Consider the following 19,262-nt stretch of genomic DNA (forward strand, 5'->3'; position numbering starts at 1 on the left):
ATTTGACACTGTAGACCACTCTCTTCTCATACAGACACTACAATCCCTAGGTCTTAAAGACACAGCCCTTTCTTGGTTCCTATCCTACCTATCTAATCGCTCCTTCAGTGTCCGCTTCTCTGAATCTACCTCTTTCAGTTGGAGTACTGCAAGGCTCAGTCTTGGGTCCTCTGCTTTTCTCTATCTATCCCTCATCTCTTGGTAAAGTAATCAGCTATTTTGGTTTTCAGTATCATCTGTACACAGATGATACTCAAATCTACCTATCCTCCCCTGACTTGTCCCTATCTGTACTGGACCGTGTCACTGAATGCCTTTCTGCCATTTCATCCTGGATGACATCTCGCCACCTAAAACTTAATATTTCAAAGACAGAGTTAATTATATTTCCACCGGCCAATAGTAGGTACCAACCTGATATCTCTATCACTGTTGAAAACTCGACTATCTACCCTACCCCACAAGCTCGTTGCCTAGGTGTCATCCTTGACTCTGATCTGTCCTTTGTTCCCAACATTCAATCTGTCTCAAGATCATGTTACATGCATCTAAAAAACATATCCAAAATACGACCATACCTTACACAAGACACTGCTAAAACTCTAATCCATGCTCTCATTATCTCCCGCATTGATTATTGCAGTAGTCTCCTAACTGGTCTTCCCAAAACGAGACTCTCACCACTACAATCCATTCTGAATGCAGCGGAGAGGCTTATCTTCCTCACTAGATGTTCATCGTCTGCAGATCCACTTTGTCAGTCCCTCTATTGGTTACCTGTACTCTACTGCATTCAATATAAAATACTTTTACTCACACACAAGGCCATTAACCAAACTACACCAACGTACATCACTTTGCTTATCTCAAAATATCTCCCAACCCGACCTCTTCGCTCTTCACAAGACCTGCGTCTCTCATCCACACTCATTACTCACTCCCACTCACGATTGCAGGACTTTCATCGGGCTGCACCCACTCTGTGGAATGCCCTACCACGCACAATAAGACTCTCCTCTAGTCTCCAAACCTTCAAGCGTTCCCTGAAAACTCACCTCTTTAGGCAAGCATATCAAATTCCAGAACCGCCCACATAACTTTCATAAATCTTCAAATCAAATTGCATCCACTCTGTACAGCCCACACATATCCTCACATGTCTTCTCATTCTATGCAATAGAAAGCACCTTTTCTTGTATACACATGCCTATTTCCCTATAGACTGTAAGCTTGCGAGCAGGACCTTCCTACCTCTATGACTGTTTGTTATCACCCAGTTTGTTATTGTTATTTCAAATTGTAAAGCGCAATGGAATTTGCTGCGCTATATAAGAAACTGTTAATAAATAAATAAATAAATAAATAAGTCCCAACGCACTGTAGGAGGAACAAAGGAGGTTGAATGTGCAACATTCCCTGGAAAAAGTTTGCACATCCTGCAGGTTAGCAATTTTCTTTTGGAACCATACAGTCAATGCTGACACTTGTACTCTCAAGGAAGCCAACCATAAACCTTTATGCATTCCTGCTTGAAAGAATGCTAAGACTCTGGAAACTCTGAAAAACCAAGGGTCAGATTTTTGATCACTGCACTACTGAATATAGGCTTGCCATAGTCGGTGATAAATGCGAGCTAAGGAAAGTTTCCTTGCTCTGATCATAGTTTGAATTACCTGTTGTGAAAATCCTCTTGCCTGCAGGATGAAAGTCTCAAGAGACACGCCATCAAAGACAGTCGATCCAGGTGTTTGTGATAATCAGGACCCTGAGACAGTAGATCTGTATGGAGAAGGAGTAGGAATGGAGCATCCATCAACATCCTCTGCAGATCTGTGTACCAATGTCTTCTGGACCAAGCCAGAGCTATTAGTATCACAGCACCCTTACCTTGTCTTACCTTTTGCATCACCTTGGATCACAAGGCAATTGGTGGAAACACATGAGCCAGATGAAAGTTGACAAGTCATCCACAAAGGTCGCTCTGGGATCCCTTGTTCTTGACCCGTATGCTGAAACTTTGTTGTTCTGATGGGACGCAACGAGTTCTATCTCTGGTAACCCCCACAATGTACGAGCGGATTCGAACTGGTTTTATTAGAAGGATAATCTTTGCCTGAATAAATGCCATATATATGGTCCGAAGTTCCAATATATTTATTGGCAGGCAACTTTCTTCCTTGGTCCACTGCCCTTGGAAACAACTCCTTCCTGACACTATTTCCCAGCCCCGCAGGCTGGCATCCATTGTCAGAGTTTCCCAATCTGATATCCAAAGGAGCCTCCCTTTGTCCAGATAGGATGTCTGTAACTACCAAGCTATTGACCTCCTAACTTCCAGAGGAAGACCATAATCTGCGCTATTATTGTCTGATGAAAAAACCTTTCCACTTGGAAAGGATCAGACGTTGCAGATGTATGGAGTGGAACTGAGTATATTTCATCATGTCGAATGTCCACACCATAAAACCCATCACACGAATTACCGCTTAAATGGATACCATTTGACTGTGCAGCAACTCCAGAATTCTAAAGTGAATTTTGGATATTTTGTTCAAAGGTAAAATTACTCTCTGAAAACCAACACAGCCCCAAGTGAGTCATCCGTTGTGACTGAACCAGAGACGACTTTACCCAATTTATAAGCTAACCGTATCTCTGTAACAAGTTGTTGTCTGTTGCAGATGACACTGAACAATTCCTGAGACTGTGCCAGGATTAATAAGTCATTGAGGTATGGAATTTTTAAAATCCTTATCCCCTGCTAACGGAAATAAGATGCCATCACCACCATTTTGGAGAATAGTCTGGAAGTTGTGGCCAGTCCAAATGGTAGGGCCTGAAACTGAAAATGATGCTGGAGGATAGCAAACCTGACATAGCGATGATGGGATAGTGCTATAGGAACATGTAGATAAGCATCCTAGATATACAGGGATTCCATAAAATCCTCCTGCTCCATGGGCAAAATAATTGAACGTAAAGTCTCCATATGAAACCTGAGGCACCCAAATGTACTTGTTCAGCGCTTTGAGATTGAGTATGGGCTGGAATGACCCATTTGGCTTCTGAACTAAAAACAAGTTGGAATAAAAACCTTGTCCTCGTTGTGCAGGAGGAACTGGAATTATCACTCCTGACTGAAGCAACTCCTGAACTGCCTCTTGCAAAACCCTGGTTTTGGTTTCCACTTAAGAGACGGGCTGGTACAAACTTTTAATGAGGGTGTTTCTTGAAAACACCTACAGCACCTGGTATTCCCAGGTGGTTTACCATCCAAGTACTAACCAGGACCAACACTGTTAGCTTCCAAAATCAGATAAGATTGGGCATGTCCGGTGTGGTGTGGCTGTAGACCATAACTATGAGATACTGCTTCTTGCACCCAGGCATCTGTAGTAGACTGCTGCCAGATCTGTGCAAACTGAAGAAGTCAGCCTCCCAACCTGGGTTTCCCCAGGTGGAGGCCCGTACTATCAGGCTGATGGCTTAGCTTCAGATTTGAAAACCGGTCCTCTGGTAGCCCAATACCTTTTAGTCTTACCAGATTTGTTGGATTGGGACTGTTTGCCATTACCCTTTCCTTTTGCTTTTCCTTGATTCCGAAAGGACCGAAAAGCTGTAAACTAGGCTTGAATTTATGTTTGAAAGGAAAACTTCACTATCTTGGAGTCTGCTTCTGACTCCAAAATACTGTTTAATTCTTTACCAAAAAGAATATCTCCAGTAAACAAGAATTAACTCCAGAACCTTCTTGGATTCTGAGTCAGCTTACCATGTACATAGCCAACCCACTCTGCGAGCTGCTACTGCTGAAGCTGATGCCTGAGAGGCAATTGTACCAATATCCAGGGCCGCTTATAGCTGCCTGTTTGATATGTGCAATATGGGATTTTTGCTCTCTATATGCCATTGAAAGATCTTCCTTCAATGCATCAGCACAGGCTGCAACTGCTTACGCCATCCAGGCTGAAGCCATGGCTGGTCTAATGATTGCCCAAGACAAGGAAAAAAATGTTTTTTAGAAAATCCTTGACTCTCCTATCCGTGACATCATTTATTTATGTTGAAACCAGAAGTAATGTAGATTTTTGCACCAATCTATGACATGCAAATCTACTTTGGGAGCCACCTCCCTTTTTTTAAACAGTCCCCAGCTGGACGAGGATAATTGGAATTCCATTTCTTGGAATTCTAACTTCTTACTGGGCATAACCCAAACTTCTTGCATAATTCCATCATCTGTTTTGGGACGTTTAAACCAGGTGCCTTAGTTTTTAACTAAAGCTCTGCTGCCTCTTCTAAGGATATAATGGCTTACATAGCACTAATTATCTCAGGTATGTCCACTGAACTGAGACCTTCCTCCGAAGTGCAATGAGTCCTCATCCTCTGACAAATCCTCATCTAAAACATGTGTAGACTGTGAATATGTTGTATCATGTCTATGTGATTTACTTACCACTGGCCTTTCAGCCTGCTTTTGTTGAGAGGCTGCCAATTCCCGAGGTGGAAAAAATCTCAGAATTAATGTTGCATGTAAGGGTTAATAGGGTAAACTATCCATGGTATAGGAGCTGGCATTATCTATCATTATCTATAAATAGAGTACAGGTAACAAAGAGCACCACAATTCTCAAAACATAATACAGCTAAGACGGAAGTAGCGAGGGAGTAACCATCGTACTACTTGGGGCTGGTGGCTATAGATGGAGCTGAGCGTTGACCAGCAGGAGAAAAAGCGGATAAAGATGGTCGCTGAGTAGGAGAGAGCTGCGAGTGAAATGTGTTGAGAAGAGGGCTTTGACAACAAGAGGAAAGAGGGCCCTGCTCTGAAGAGCTAACAAGCTATATTGGATAATGTCTGTGCAAAGTAGCCCATGAAGATTCAAATAGAACCTGTGCTTGCCTCGATTATTTAAGAGGCTTTGGTGACAGCTAAAAACATATTGCACATAATCCCTTTTGAACCAGATCCTGATAGGTTAACCCAGCTTCGCAAGACAAACATGAAGTGAATGTTAGTGCTGCTGTGGAAAGTGTATTTTCTCTTAGACATGATAAATAAATTACACACCTGTACAGTGTTACTGCACAATTTGTGACTGTAATCACTTTCAAATTTGTTAAAGTGACACACAATCCGACCCTACCCCGCTTTGCACCAGCATTGAGGATCGGAATACACAGAAAAACTGACAGAATTATAGTAAAGTCAGCAATCACACTAGCAATCAGTCACAGGTTATACATTAGTATAATGGGGGTCATTCCGAGTTGATCGCTCGCTAGCAGTTTTTAGCAGCCGTGCAAAAGCATTGTCGTCGCCCACTGGGGAGTGTATTTTTGCTTTGCATAAGTGTGAACGCCTGTGCAGCAGAGCGCCTGCAAAAACATTTTGTGCAAAACAAGACCAGCCCTAGACTTATGCTGCTTTCTCATCGCAAATCCTGCTTTTGAAACGGTTCTTTAAACGGTTCTTAAAACAGCTCTTAGCAGTTAAACCCCCTTCACATCGCATGTTGTAACTGGTATATTACCGTGTCATTACCGTTTTGGTACCTTTCACACTGAACCCGTGTCTCCCATAGAAAACAGTGGTTGTCATTTTAAATGGACTTTTCTGGCCCACACATTATTAATAATTATTAATTAATTAATAATAATTTGGCTAGTCGTACGATGGAACCCAGCAGCTTCAAGCATCTTTACCATGTTTATGTAGATTACTGCATCCTTCACTGTCCCAGTGATTTGTCTAGCAACATCACTTCATCCCCTCACATCCTTAGCAGCTCCCTAACCTCCTCATCACTCCAATTTGCCATTTTAAATTGTATTCTGTATTAAAAAAAAATGCTTCTTCACTCTTCACTCTCCTTCAGTTTATTTCCTGCTTCTGCCTGGTGACATCATGCATGCAGAGCCGGCCTTAGGCATAGGCAAACTAGGCAAATGCCTAGGGCATTTGGTATGCTTAGGGGCACCAGCAGCTTCTGCTGATTAAAATGATATGCGGCATGCCTATATTCTGTGTGTGACTGCGGCTGTATCTGCATACGAAATGCTACGTTGCAGTGTATTCCTGGAAATCAGTGTAATGTAGCATTTTGTATGCAGATACATCCGCAGTTGCACACAGAATATAAGCATGCTGCATATCATTTTAACCAGCAGAAGCTGCATCTGTGTCCTAGCCCCATAGTAATGCAAATAAGACGCATTTTCATAAACAAAAGGAGCCCGACGTTGCTGCCAGCTGACTCATGTCTGGCATCTCCTGCAGAACTAGCGGCGGTGCTAGGGGGCACCAGCCAAAATCTTGCCTAGGGCATCATATTGGTTAGGGCCGGCTCTGCATGCATGGAGACAGCCTATCACCTTCTGTGGTTTGGAAATACTGTTTCAGAGCCTTTCACATCGCACAATGAAAAGGTTCTGAACCGTGTAGGACCCTGCTTTTTAACCGTTTTGAAATACCAGTAATCTGTAACCAGTAAATTCAAAGTGGCCCTTTCACACCGCAGCTAGAACCGTTTTGGAAGGCTTAAAAAACGGCAATTTACCGGGTTATAGCTGCGGTGTGAAAGTGGTATTACTCTTCATGTGCGTTGATTCTAACGTTGGAGGGTTGGCTTTTGACGTTACACACCCACCAAGCATTCGCCCAGCCACGCCTGCATTCTCCCTGGCATGCCTGCTTTTTTCCAAGCACTCCCTGAAAACGGTCAGTTGACACCCAGAAACGCCCCTTTCCTGTCAATCTTCTTGCGGCCTGTGCAAAACCACAAAGCTCTTTGGAACCATACGTCGTGCGTGTGCATTGCGGTGCATACGCATGTGCAGATTAGCCGTATTTTACACTGATTGCTGCGCTGCGAACAACGGCAGCTAGCAATCAACTCGGAATGATTCCCTATAAGCAATTTGAGCACATAATCTACTACAAATACATTTCAAGTATGTAGGAGAAACATATTACTGCATTACCTTATACAGGTTGAGTATCCCTTATCCAAAATGCTTGGGACCAGAAGTATTTTGGATATCGGATTTTTCTGTATTTTGGAATAATTGCATACCATAACGAGATATTATGGTGATGGGACCTAAATCTAAGCACAGAATGCATTTATGTTTCATATACACCTTATACACTCAGCCTGAGGGTCATTTTAGCCAATATTTTTTATAACTTTGTGCATTAAACAAAGTGTGTCTACATTCACACAATTCATTTATGTTTCATATACACCTTATACACACAGCCTGAAGGTCATTTAATACAATATTTTTAATAACTTTGAGTATTAAACAAAGTTTGTGTAGACTGAGCCATCAAAAAACAAAGGTTTCACTATCTCAGTCTCACTCAAAAAAGTCTGTATTTTGGAATATTTGGATATGGGATACTCAACCTGTATAGGATTTAACCGTATTCAGTCGCACAGGCAAAATAAAACAGAAATAGTTATCAGATTCATATGCATCAGGTACTCAACCAACTATTCGTACTCAAAGGTAGATAGTGACTTAGGGCCTAATTCAGACCTGATCGTAGATGTGCTAAATTTAGCACATCTATGATCAGTCTTCAGACATGCGGGGGGACGCCCAGCACAAGACTAGTCCGCCCCGCATGTCAGGCCTGACTGCCCCCCCCCACCAGCACAAGTACAAAAGCATCGCACAGTGGCGATGCTTTTGTACTTGAAGAGTAGCTCCCAGCCAGCGCAGCTCCTGCGCGCTGGCAGGGAGCTACTCATCACTGCCTGGGTCACAGCGGCTGCGTGTGATGTCACGCAGCTGCCGCTGCCCGCCCCCCCCCCCCCCGATGGTCCAGGCACGCCTGCGTTGCCTGGACCGCGCACCCTAAACGGCGCCCAAACGCCGCCGGCCCGCCCAGCGACCACCTCTGCCTGTCAATCTGGCAGAGGTGATCGCAGGGCTAAGACAGCTGTTGGCTGTCTGGCATGCGCCGGCGCACTGCGGCACCGGTGCATGCGTAGTTCAGACCTGATCGCTGCTGTGCAAAAACACACAGCAGTGATCAGGTCTTAATTAGCCCCTTAGTGCTATATTACCCGACTCAGTAGAGTGGGATACGGGGAGACTCTCTCAGGATAACCTGTGGACCCTGCCGGAGAAAGGGTGTAGTATGGTACCGGCGCCGGGAGCCCGACCGCCGGCATACCGACAGCGTGGCGAGCGCAAAGGAGCCCCTTGCGGGCTCGCTGCGCTCGCCACGCTGCGCGCCACACTATTTTATTCTCCCTCCAGGGGGGTTGTGGACCCCCACGAGGGAGAATAGTTGTCGGTATGCCGGGTGTCGGGATTCCGGCGCCGGTATACTGTGCGCCGGGATCCCGACATTCGGCATACAGAAGACCACCCCGGAGAAATACCAATATTTGAATTTTTGTATCACTTTCCTTTTACCGTGTAGGAGAATTATGGGGGTAATTCCAAGTTGATCGCAGCAGGATTTTTGTTAGCAATTGGGCAAAACCATGTGCACTGCAGGGGAGGCAGATATAACATGTGCAGAGAGAGTTAGATTTGGGTGGGGTGTGTTCAATCTGCAATCTAATTTGCAGTGTAAAAATAAAGCAGCCAGTATTTACCCTGCACAGAAATAAAATAACCCACCCAAATCTAACTCTTTCTGCACATGTTATATCTGCCTCCCCTGCAGTGCACATGGTTTTGCCCAATTGCTATCAAAAATCCTGCTGCGATCAACTTGGAATTACCCCCTATGTGACTAATCCACAGGTTAAATGAAGTCTGCATGTATGTCTGTGAAAATTAGCAAAAGATAGGGGTTAGGGATTTAAAAAAAATAATATATATATATATATATATATATATATATATATATATATGTGTGTGTGTATGTTAGGGTAACGGGAGTGATATTAAATTATCCAAAATTCCAAAATTTGGTAGTTGCTAACTTGCTATACATTCTACTGAAGGTTCATGACAATCAAATAATCCACACGGGAGACCCATAGTGCCAGGTATGAAACTAGCAATGGCAAATCTATCCCACTACATTGATCACCAGCTACAGCCGTAACTTACAGGAGTTAGACTATAGTCTAAATGTAATAGGGTGCGATATCGGAAAATGTTCGATTTTTACAGCAAGTTTGCATGTTTTCCGAAAATCGCAAATGTAATAGCTTGCGATTTTGCTTAAAATCGGAAGTTTTTAACATATTCCAAAAACCGCAAGTGAAAAATCGCATCCAGATGGTTTCCCATTGAAAATAATGTAAATCGCAAATGTAAAAGGTTGTGATTTTTTCACTTGCACACAAAACCTTACCAAAAATCGCCAGAATAATAGACCAGGTTTAGACTGGCGATTTTTGAAAAAGCATGCACAGATCAGTGAGATTCGTGCATGTTTCTGTCTGTAGAAGTAAAGAAAGTGGTAAAATATTTTAAAAAACGACGTCCCCCTTAAAAGCATGACCAGCACCGGGCTCTTTGGCCGATCCTAGTTGAAAAATATGGGGGACAAAAGAAGTAGGGGTCCCCCGTATTTTTGAAACTAGCACCGGGCTCCACTAGCCATGGAGGTGATTCCACAGCTGGGGGACAATTTTATATAGGTCCCTGTGGCCAAAGCATCACAAATCCCCCAACTAGTCACCCCTGGTCGGGGTTCCCTGGGGGAGACACCCAAGGGCCAGACACCCTCCAGACACCCAAGGGCCAGGGATGAAGCCCGGGGCTGTCCCCAGCACCCCTGGGCGGTGGGTGCTGGGCTGATAGCCGTGAAAGTGTTAAAAAAATAATATTGTCTTTTGCTGTGGAACTACAAGTCTCAACAAGCCTCCCCGCATGCTGATACTTGGAGAACCACAAGTACCAGCATGCGGGGAATTAACGGGCCTGCTGGTACCTGTAGTTCTACAACAAAAGAAATATTAAAATAAACACACAGACACCGTGACAGTAAAACTTTAATAAAACATACTTGCACACTCACACACATACACACACTTACACATACTTACCTACATCCAACGTAGCCATTTACGTCCACTTGTCCCGTAGCATCCACAATCGCTGTAAAGTAAAATAAAATACTCACCTACCCCTTGTGTCTAGTCCTCTTCTTTCCAGTAGGCATCCCAGGGGTAAAAAAAAAAAAAAAAAAAACGAGAAAGCCGAACCCTATAACTAAAAGGGGGTCCATGTTTACACAGGGATCCACTTTATGCGAATGCCGGGACCCCCCATGACTCCTGACACTTTAGGAGCCGCCAGCCAATCAGGGAGCGCCACGTCATAGCGCTCTCCTGATAGGCCGCCAGCCAGTCAGTTAAGCGGAGGCCATAGTGTATAATGAAGGAGTGCACCTTCCATTATACTCTATGATGGGAAGCCTGCGGTCTGCGGTCGGGTTAATTGAGGTCACCTACAAGAGTGGAAAGAGGCTTGGATGTCCTAGCAGAGCAGGTAGAACCGTAGTAAATAGAGCAAGACGAGAGGAGGAAAGCCAGGGGGATGGACTAGGAGAGGATGGGGAGGGGGGGGGGCAGATGAGAGGAAACAGGCTGGACTCAGCGGGATAGCGTCCCACCCACTGGCTCAGAGCCTCGTCCTCTACTGTTTGGGGACAGTTCTCAGATCTTCAGCAAATTTACAAATTTGCCGCAACTTCTCAGCCTCTCTGTAGTCCTGGACTCCCCTTCCACATTGTGAGTCACCGGGACTTCAGATGTGAGAGACTGAGACAGGTTCAGACTCAAGGGGGCAAGAGCCATGTCTGGACAGGGGGGGGGGGGGGTGGAGCCTTGACTGGTCATGGGGAGGGGGTCACAGGCAGGTCTGGAGTCTGGACCATTGTGGCATCATGGCAGAGGAGGAGTCTTCTAGCTATCCGGGGAGACTTGAGCAGGTAATGAATGTGGAGGTTTTAGGTGGTGTTAAAGTCAGCCAGTGAAAGTGGTGTCTGCAGGCAGAGCTAGGAATGGCAGGCATGAGAGTGGGGACATGAGCTGGGAGTGACAAAAACTGGGAGTGGAAGGCAGCGAAAGTGGGGACAGGAGCTAGGAGTGGCAGGCAGTGGGGACAGGAGCTTGGAGGGGCAGTTAGCAAAATTGGGGACAGGAGCTGGGAATGGCAGTCTGCAAAGGTGGGGACAGGAACTGGGAATGGCAGGCAGCGAAAGTGAGGTCAGGGGCTGGGAATACCAGGCAGTGGTGAAAGTGAGGACAGGAGCTGTGAAAGTGGGGACAAGAGCTGGAATGGTAGGGATCGAAAGTGGGGACAGGAGCTGGGAGTGGCAGGGAGCGAAAGTGGGGACAGGAGCTGTGGAAGTGGGGACAGGAGCTGTGAAAGTGGGGACAGGAGCTGGGAGTGACAGGTAGTGAAAGTGGGGACAGGAGCTGTGAAAGTGGGGACAGGAGCTGGGTATGGAAGACAGAGAAAGTAGGGACAGGAGCAAGGTGCAGCTGCTGGCAATCCGGTGTGCCAGTACAAAGTACGACGGGAGCAGGCCAAGTTTAGCAGAAGAAGGAATTGGATCAGCTGACAGCGCTGGAACCTGTGCAGCCAATGGTCTCAAAGATAGTGTGTATTTCTGCGAATGTATACAGGGTTTTATTTTTTATTAATTTGCTCTTGGACTGTATATAAATGACACATCAGTCACCGTCCTATCCTGTCACGCCCTCCACTCTCCGCTCTGTCAGACCCTGACCCTTCTCTGCTTTTCTGATACAACTCAAACCCCCCCCCCCCCCAGCTGCCCTGCCCTGCCAACCCCTTCCCCCTGCCGCTGTGCTTGGGGGGTAGAGGGGGGCTTTCAAAATGTTTCTATGGGGCCCACTAAGGTCTAGTTACTCCCCTGGTCAGGGGAGTTATATTTTGGTAACTAGCAATGTAAGTACTCTGTAAACCAACATTAACCTTCAGCTAGAATTGAAAGCAGTTCAATATTTTGCACAGGGTTAGTATATAGATGAACTAATATTGTCTGTACTGAAAATATGTTTTCTGGGTTAGAGATCAGTTTAGTATTTAGATAACTGGCACTGAGATGGGCACCAGGTTTGTCCTAGCTATGACAAGATGGCTATGGATAATTAAGAATACAATTTTTTCTGTAGTGGGCATGAGCAAGGGGCAAACCTGGTGTCCTGGTTCAGATATATTGATGATGATGTAATAATTATGTCAGGACAGGTGGTGTTTGTGGATCCGTTGGACTCAGTCTAATCGAAGGAGCGGATGCCCCTGAGTGCTGGAAACAAGGAGGACAAAGGTAATTTCTTTTCATATATTTATTGAAGACAACAGATATGAATGCGACTGCAGGGAGCTGGGGCTAATTAGTTCAGGATTGGGAAACTGCTAGGAACGAAGTCACTGAATGATATGAGGCAGAGGTTGTACAACTGTGAAGAATGTACGTAAGCTGATATAAGGACGAGACTGAAGAACTGTGAAGTCGAGTTGTAGAATGATGCTGCAGCAAGGCTGCAGAACTGTAAAGACTGGTTGCTGGATGGTATGAAGACAAGGATGAAGAACTGTGAAAACTGGATGCTGGATGATATGAAGACGTGGATGGAGAACTGTGGAAACTGGATGCTATGAAGACATGGATGAAGATGAAGATGTGGATGAAGAACTGTGAAAACTGGACGCTGGCTGAAATGAAGACGTGGACGAAGAATTGTGAAAACTGGATGCTGGATGATATGAAGACGTGGACGAAAAACTGTGAAAACTGGAGTCGGCGAACCACCACGGGGTCCCTGCGGAATCCGAAGGCACCGATGGGAGAGCGGACGACTGTGACTGCACACTGGGGCGCTGGCGGGCGATGTGCAGCGAGAGTCGGCAGAGGACTCGGAGAGCCTGATGGGACCAATTAACAGGAGATGCACAGAACAAGCTGCAGGAGCACAGAGCTAAGGCACAGAGTAACTACAACAAAGCACTGGCACAGAATGAATCCCAGCCTACTTATAGGCAGCAGGGAATCAGGATTGGCTGTCACTCACCCATCGCTCATTGGTGCTGCACTTTGGTCTCCAACATGGCCGCCCCCATACTGCAGACACCCAGGGAAGCTGCGGCCACTAGGTCCTACCTCCTGCCTCCAGGAAGCCGTCACTCCCGCCGCCAACCGCGCCGCACTCTCCCGCAGCCCAGAGAGCCGCAGTCAGCCGCACGAGCACGGACGGACCCCAGGACTCGCCGCCGCAGCGGATAACGCCACTGCCTGACAAATTATTTATTATAAGTATGGCTAATTGCCCATACTGTAATGATGCCATTTATATAGCAGTTAATATTCATCCCTATCAGAACCTCAGCTGTGTAGGCCTACCTAACTTTTGTGCACAGAAGTGGTGGTCAATTCTTGCAGTGCCCTACATTAGTTTACCAACCCAAACAGAGTATTGCTGCTCTCTGGGCCTAACACCAATTCCACCTTTGGGCAGGGCAGTATTAAAGTCCCTGGGCAAAATCAATGCACTGGGGCTCCTACCCACCGACTCATGGGAATAAACCCCCAAAAATGTATAACTTACCCCTACTGCGATCCCACGTCGTCTCTCCACATGCTTCCATACAGTGGATGGCTGTCAGCACTCTGATTGGTGGATAGCTCCAACCATCCACCAATCAGCATGCTGACAGCCATTTGCTGTTTGGATGCAGGCTGGAGGCAAGTAGAGACTGCTGCACTCTGATTGGTGGATAGCTTCAGCCATTCACCAGTAAGCAAGCAAACAGCCATTCAGTGTATTGCTGCAGCCTGGGACACAGGTAGAGAACGCTACCTGGCCCTTTGGTTTGGTGTAATTCACAATCAGAGCTGCTGGGTTGCATTTTCTACCTGCCTCCAAAGGAGCCCAGGATGCAGATGCCCTCTGGCCTAGTTTGCCCCTGCTCGAAGGCCCCTAGAATCGTGGGGCCCTTGGCATCTGCCCAGTGTACCTATACATTAAGATGGTGCTGCCTTTGGGTCTAACTACTGTGTTGGCCTAGTGTTAGGATCTCCTGTTATGTTCTGCCGAGATGAATTATGATGTGTAACCGGGAATTGTTGGCTATAAAGGATGCACTCGGGGAGTGGAGACACTGGCTTGAGGGGGCTAAGTTTGTGGTCTCAATTCTCACCGACCATAAGAATCTGGCATATTTAGAGTCAGCGAAGCGGCTCAAGGCCAGGCAAGCACGATGGGCTTTGTTTTTTGCTCGCTTTAATTTTTTGATAACATATCGCCCTGGGTCAAAAAACATCAAGGCTGATGCGCTCTCGCGGAGTTTTGCTCCAGTCCAAGAGACCACCGAGGAGCCATTGCCCATTGTGTCCCCATCATGTATTAAAGTGGGCATTACCCAGGACCTCTTGTCATTAGTCCTTAGAGCACAGGAGCAGGCTCCTCCAGACCTTCCGGTAGGTCTCTTGTTTGTGCCTCCTAGGTTAAGACAGCGAGTGTTCCTGGAATTCCATGCCAAGAGGTCGGCAGGGCATCCGGGTATTGCCAGAACTCGGGAGTTGCTGTCTAGGGCGGTGTGGTGGCCCTCGGTGGCTAGGGATGTGGATCAGTGGGTTCGGGCATGTGACATTTGTGCCCGAAATAAAACTCCTAGAGGGGTTCCTGTCGGCCCATTACATCCACTCTCTATTCCATCTAAGCCATGGACCCACATTTCCATGGATTTTGTGGTGGACTTGCCCAAATCCTCGGGGATGACAGCCATTTGGGTTGTCGTTGACAGGTTTTCGAAGATGGCGCATTTCGTTCCACTGGTTGGGTTGCCATCGACCAGATGCCTGTCTGAGTTATTTATGCAGCATGTTGTGCGCCTCCACGGGTTGCCACTTGATGTGGTCTCTGACCGTGGATCCCAGTTTGTGGCCAAATTCTGGAGGGCATTTTGTTCTGATCTCCAGATTTCTGTGAGCTTGTCGTCAGGCTACCATCCACAGTCTAATGGGCAGACTGAGAGGGTGAACCAGTCCTTGGAGCAGTTCCTCAGGTGTTATGTCTCCAAGTGTCATACTGACTGGGTTGCTCATCTGTCCATGGCGGAGTTTGCCTATAACAACGCGGCTCACTCTGCTACAGGGATCTCTCCCTTCCTTTGTGTGTATGGGCATCATCCTAAGGCCAATTCTTTTGACCCCCTGGATTCCACGCCTGGTGGTTCCTCTGTGGTTTCGGCCCTTAGGGGTATTTGGAGGAAAGTTAAGAAAGCCCTTGTGTCTGTGTCATTAGTGACCAAAAGGGTTTTTGATAAGCGGAGAAGACCCTGCAGCTTTAAATTAGGAGACTTCGTCTGGTTGTCCACCAAGAATTTGAAGTTGAGACAGCCATCTCATAAGTATCTCATAAGAACCGGGGGTTCATCGGCCCTTATAAGATCACCAGGGTTATCAATCCGGTGGCATTTCAGTTAGATCTGCCCCGTTCATTGGGTATCAATAAAACATTTCATTGTTCCCTTTTAAAACTGGCGGTTAGTAATCCTTCTTCCAGTGGAAGACCTTCTCCTCTTCTGATACGGGGTCAGAGGGAGTTTGTGGTTGAAAGGGTTCTTGACTCCAAGATGGTTCGGGGTCGGCTGTCATTTTTGGTGCACTGGAAGGGGTATGGCCCGGAGCAGCGGTCGTGGGTGCGCAGTTGTGATCTTCATGCCCCCAGACTGGTACGCTCTTTCTTTCAGTTCCCCGATAAACCCGGTGGTAGGGGTTCTTTGACCCCTCGTCAGAGGGGGGATACTGTTAGGATCTCCTGTTCTGTACTGCCACGTCGCCATGGCAACCGGGAGGCAAGTGTTAGCGAAGTAATCTGAGCGCAGCTGATACTCCGGTCCGGGTTTTTACTGTGTAGTGGTTACAGGCTCTGTGCACGGCAGGGAATCCGGCGCTGGTTTTGTGCTCACAGTCTGTGAGGTCTGAGTGGGGCGTGGACAGCACCTGCTATATAAACCATCTTCTCAGGCTAGGCAAATGCTGCTGAATCTTTGTTTGTTAGTCAGTTCCAGAGAGTTAGCTAGTACTGTGTGACTTTGTATTTACTTGTTGCTTACTGCGAATAGGCCTTGGGATTCAGTACTTCATTCTGCCAATCCGGACCTAGCAGTAAGACTGGAGTCAGTTGTTTAACCTGCTGGGGTTCTTTTGCTATTCTGTGAACCCAGCAGGTTTGCGGCTGTACTCTCAGACCTGTTTGCTTAATCCTCCCTCACTGTGCAGGGCGTCCAGGTGTCAGTTTAGTGGCAGTAAGCTGAACCTGTGCCCTGCAAGTGGGGGTTAGGATTGTGGATACTCTCCTTGTGTCTATATTTCTATCTCTGACCAAGGAGTTTATTCCCACACCCGTTGGTAACCCTTTGGGGTTTTTCCTGTTGCTTTTAGCAACATCATTTTGGGTGCTCCACATGTTAAATCACTACATCTCGCTTCATTGTCCGCTCTATTCCATCTGAGCATTCCTGACACTAGGGAGACACCCAATTCCTGAGCCTTTGGGCTTCCCCGTTCATTTTGTGTTTATTAGTTATTCCATCACCTCCTGTGTATGTTGTGTTATACTGTCTGTGAGTTCGTTTTGCCTCGCATCCCTCTCTGTTCATACACCGGTATACTCCTGTTAGCACTGGTGTGCGTAACACCTAGCTAACATACAGTAGAACAATTTTTTTCTCTTGGACTGTGCTACACTCACTGAGGTCAACAAAAGCTGCCCCCCCTCCACCACTCCCCATGCATTATAATACCCCTAATAATTGAAAAGTAATTTCAGTGCCTGAAGACTCTAATAAGTGATGCTCTCAAGCTATCTCATCGTGCTCTTCTGCCTGGCAGTTTCACATACATACAGTCTTCATTGCTGCTCCCAGGGTTTAACGACCGGGGGAAGTGTCCACAGTATCTACATGGCTTGAAAATAATTAAGAGGGGATTCCCAACACCATCTAAGTTTGGCCTGTTGATATATTATGTTGTAAAGACAGAGCTTGTAGCAACTTCACAATACATGTATATATTGTAAGCTTGCAAGCAGGTTCTTCCTACCTCTAAGACTGTTTGTTATTACAGGTCATCGTTGCTACATAAGGTGAATGATGTCCCTAACGCAAGGGGAAATACTTAGTTGTATGTATGTGAACGCTAGAAGCCTTACTGGTAAAAAGGGTGAACTAGAAATACTTGCAGCAAGCAAACAGTATGATATTATAGGCATTACTGAAACTCGGTGAGACGAATCTCATGATTGGATAGTCAATCTAGAGGTCTATACGCTGTTTAGAAGAGACAGACTAAATAAAAGGGGTGGAGGGGTGTGTCTTTACGTAAAACCATTTTTAAAACCTGATATACGGGAAGCTATGCAGGAGGGGACTGTAGACACTGTCGAGTCGTTATGGGTAGAAATTGCATGCGTCGAAAAGGGAATAAAGAAGTTAGTATTGGGTGTATGCTACAGGCCGCCTGATATTAATGTATCTAATGAGGAATTGTTACTGAAGCAAACTGAAAGAGCAGCAGGAGTAGGTGATATAGTAGTGATGGGAGATTTTAACTATCCAGAGATAAACTGGAAAAACGATTCATGTGACACTGCTAGGGGTAATATGTTTTTAAACACACTTAATGATAACTACTTAGTTCAACTAATTGAGGAACCTACCAGGTACAATGCAATCTTAGACCTGGGGAATTGGTATCAGATATTATAGTAGGGGAGCCCATAGGTAACAGTGACCACAATATGGTCACATTCAATATAAGTTTTCATAAACAGTCCTATACTGGCTCAACTAGGACTCTAAACTTTAGCAAAGCCAACTTTGAAAGGATGAGGGAAACTTTAAGGGATATTGAATGGGAAGGTTTGTTTCTAAAAAAAATACTACAGAGAAATGGGATGTATTAAAATCACTGCTAGCTAAAAATACTCTCAAATTTATTCCTACGAGCAGCAAAAAAAGGATTAAAAATCATAAACCGATGTGGCTTAACAAAAAGATAAAGGAACTTATGGGCAAGAAAAGGCGAGCATTTAAAAAATACAAATCTGATGGGAATGCAGAATCATTTCAGCACTAAAAGAACTGTAACAAAATATGCAAAAAAGAAATAAGAGCGGCTAAAGAAGAAACTGAAAAACTAGTAGCAAAGGAAAGCAAAGCGAATCCCAAAAAATTATTTAAATACATTAATAGCAAGAGATTAAAGAAGGAGAGTATAGGCCCTTTAAAAGACAAGTTGGGAGTCTTAATCAAAAATGATAATGACATAGCGGACACACTAAATGTTTTTTTTTTTTCAACAGTATTTACTAGAGAGGACCCAATTCAGGGACTAACACACAATCTCAATAATGAGAATATCCCACTGATAGGTACTTATTTAAGTGAGGAGGTAGTCTGTGACCGATTAAAACATTAAAAGATTAATAAGTCACCGGGGCCCGATGGAATTCACCCAAGGGTTCTAATGGAGCTTCACTCTGAACTTGCAAAACCGCTATTTTTGATCTTTAAGGATTCAGTTATATCAGGTATGGTTCCCAAAGACTGGCGTATAGCGGAAGTAGTGCCTATATTCAAAAAGGGAAGTAAAGCTGAACCGGGTAATTATAGACCAGTTAGTCTTACATCTATAGTGGGGAAAGTACTGTAGGGTATTCTAAGGGATAGTATTCAGAAGTTCCTTGAAGCCAATAAGGTCATTAAAAGGAATCAACATGGAATTGTGAAGGACAGATCCTGTCAAACCAACTTACTTGGTTTTTATGAAACAGTAAGGGCAAACCTCGATCAGGGTAAAGAGGTGGATGTAATCTTTTTAGACTTTGCCAAAGCTTTCGACACAGTACCACACATGCAACTTATCTACAAGCTACGAGAAATAGGGCTAGGAAACACATTATGCACTTGGGTCAAAAATTGGTTAGATAATAGGGAGCAGCGCGTTGTGGGAAATGGATCTCTTTCAAATTGGACTGAAGTGTTAAGTGGTGTGCCACAAGGCTCGGTATTAGGACCGCTATTGTTCAACATTTTCTTTAACGACCTAACAAGGTCTAGAGAGCATGGTGTCAACTTTTGCAGATGATACCAAATTGTGTAAGGCCATAAATACGGAGGAGGATGCTGAATCTCTTCAGAACTACTTAGTTAAATTAGAAGCATGGGCAGCCAAATGGAGAATGCGCTTCAACACAGACAAGTGTAAGGTAATGCACTGTGGTAGCAAGAACAAAAATAAC

The 19,262-nt window shown here is 45.4% G+C and overlaps 1 pseudogene; it reads right to left on the bottom strand.

Annotated features, from left to right (window-relative positions):
• Positions 1-3,236: 3,236 nt before the first annotated feature.
• LOC134971430 (5S ribosomal RNA) lies at positions 3,237-3,354 on the bottom strand (annotated as a pseudogene).
• Positions 3,355-19,262: the final 15,908 nt, after the last annotated feature.

The sequence above is a fragment of the Pseudophryne corroboree genome, chromosome 11, assembly GCF_028390025.1.
Source record: "Pseudophryne corroboree isolate aPseCor3 chromosome 11, aPseCor3.hap2, whole genome shotgun sequence".
Lineage (NCBI taxonomy): Eukaryota > Metazoa > Chordata > Amphibia > Anura > Myobatrachidae > Pseudophryne > Pseudophryne corroboree.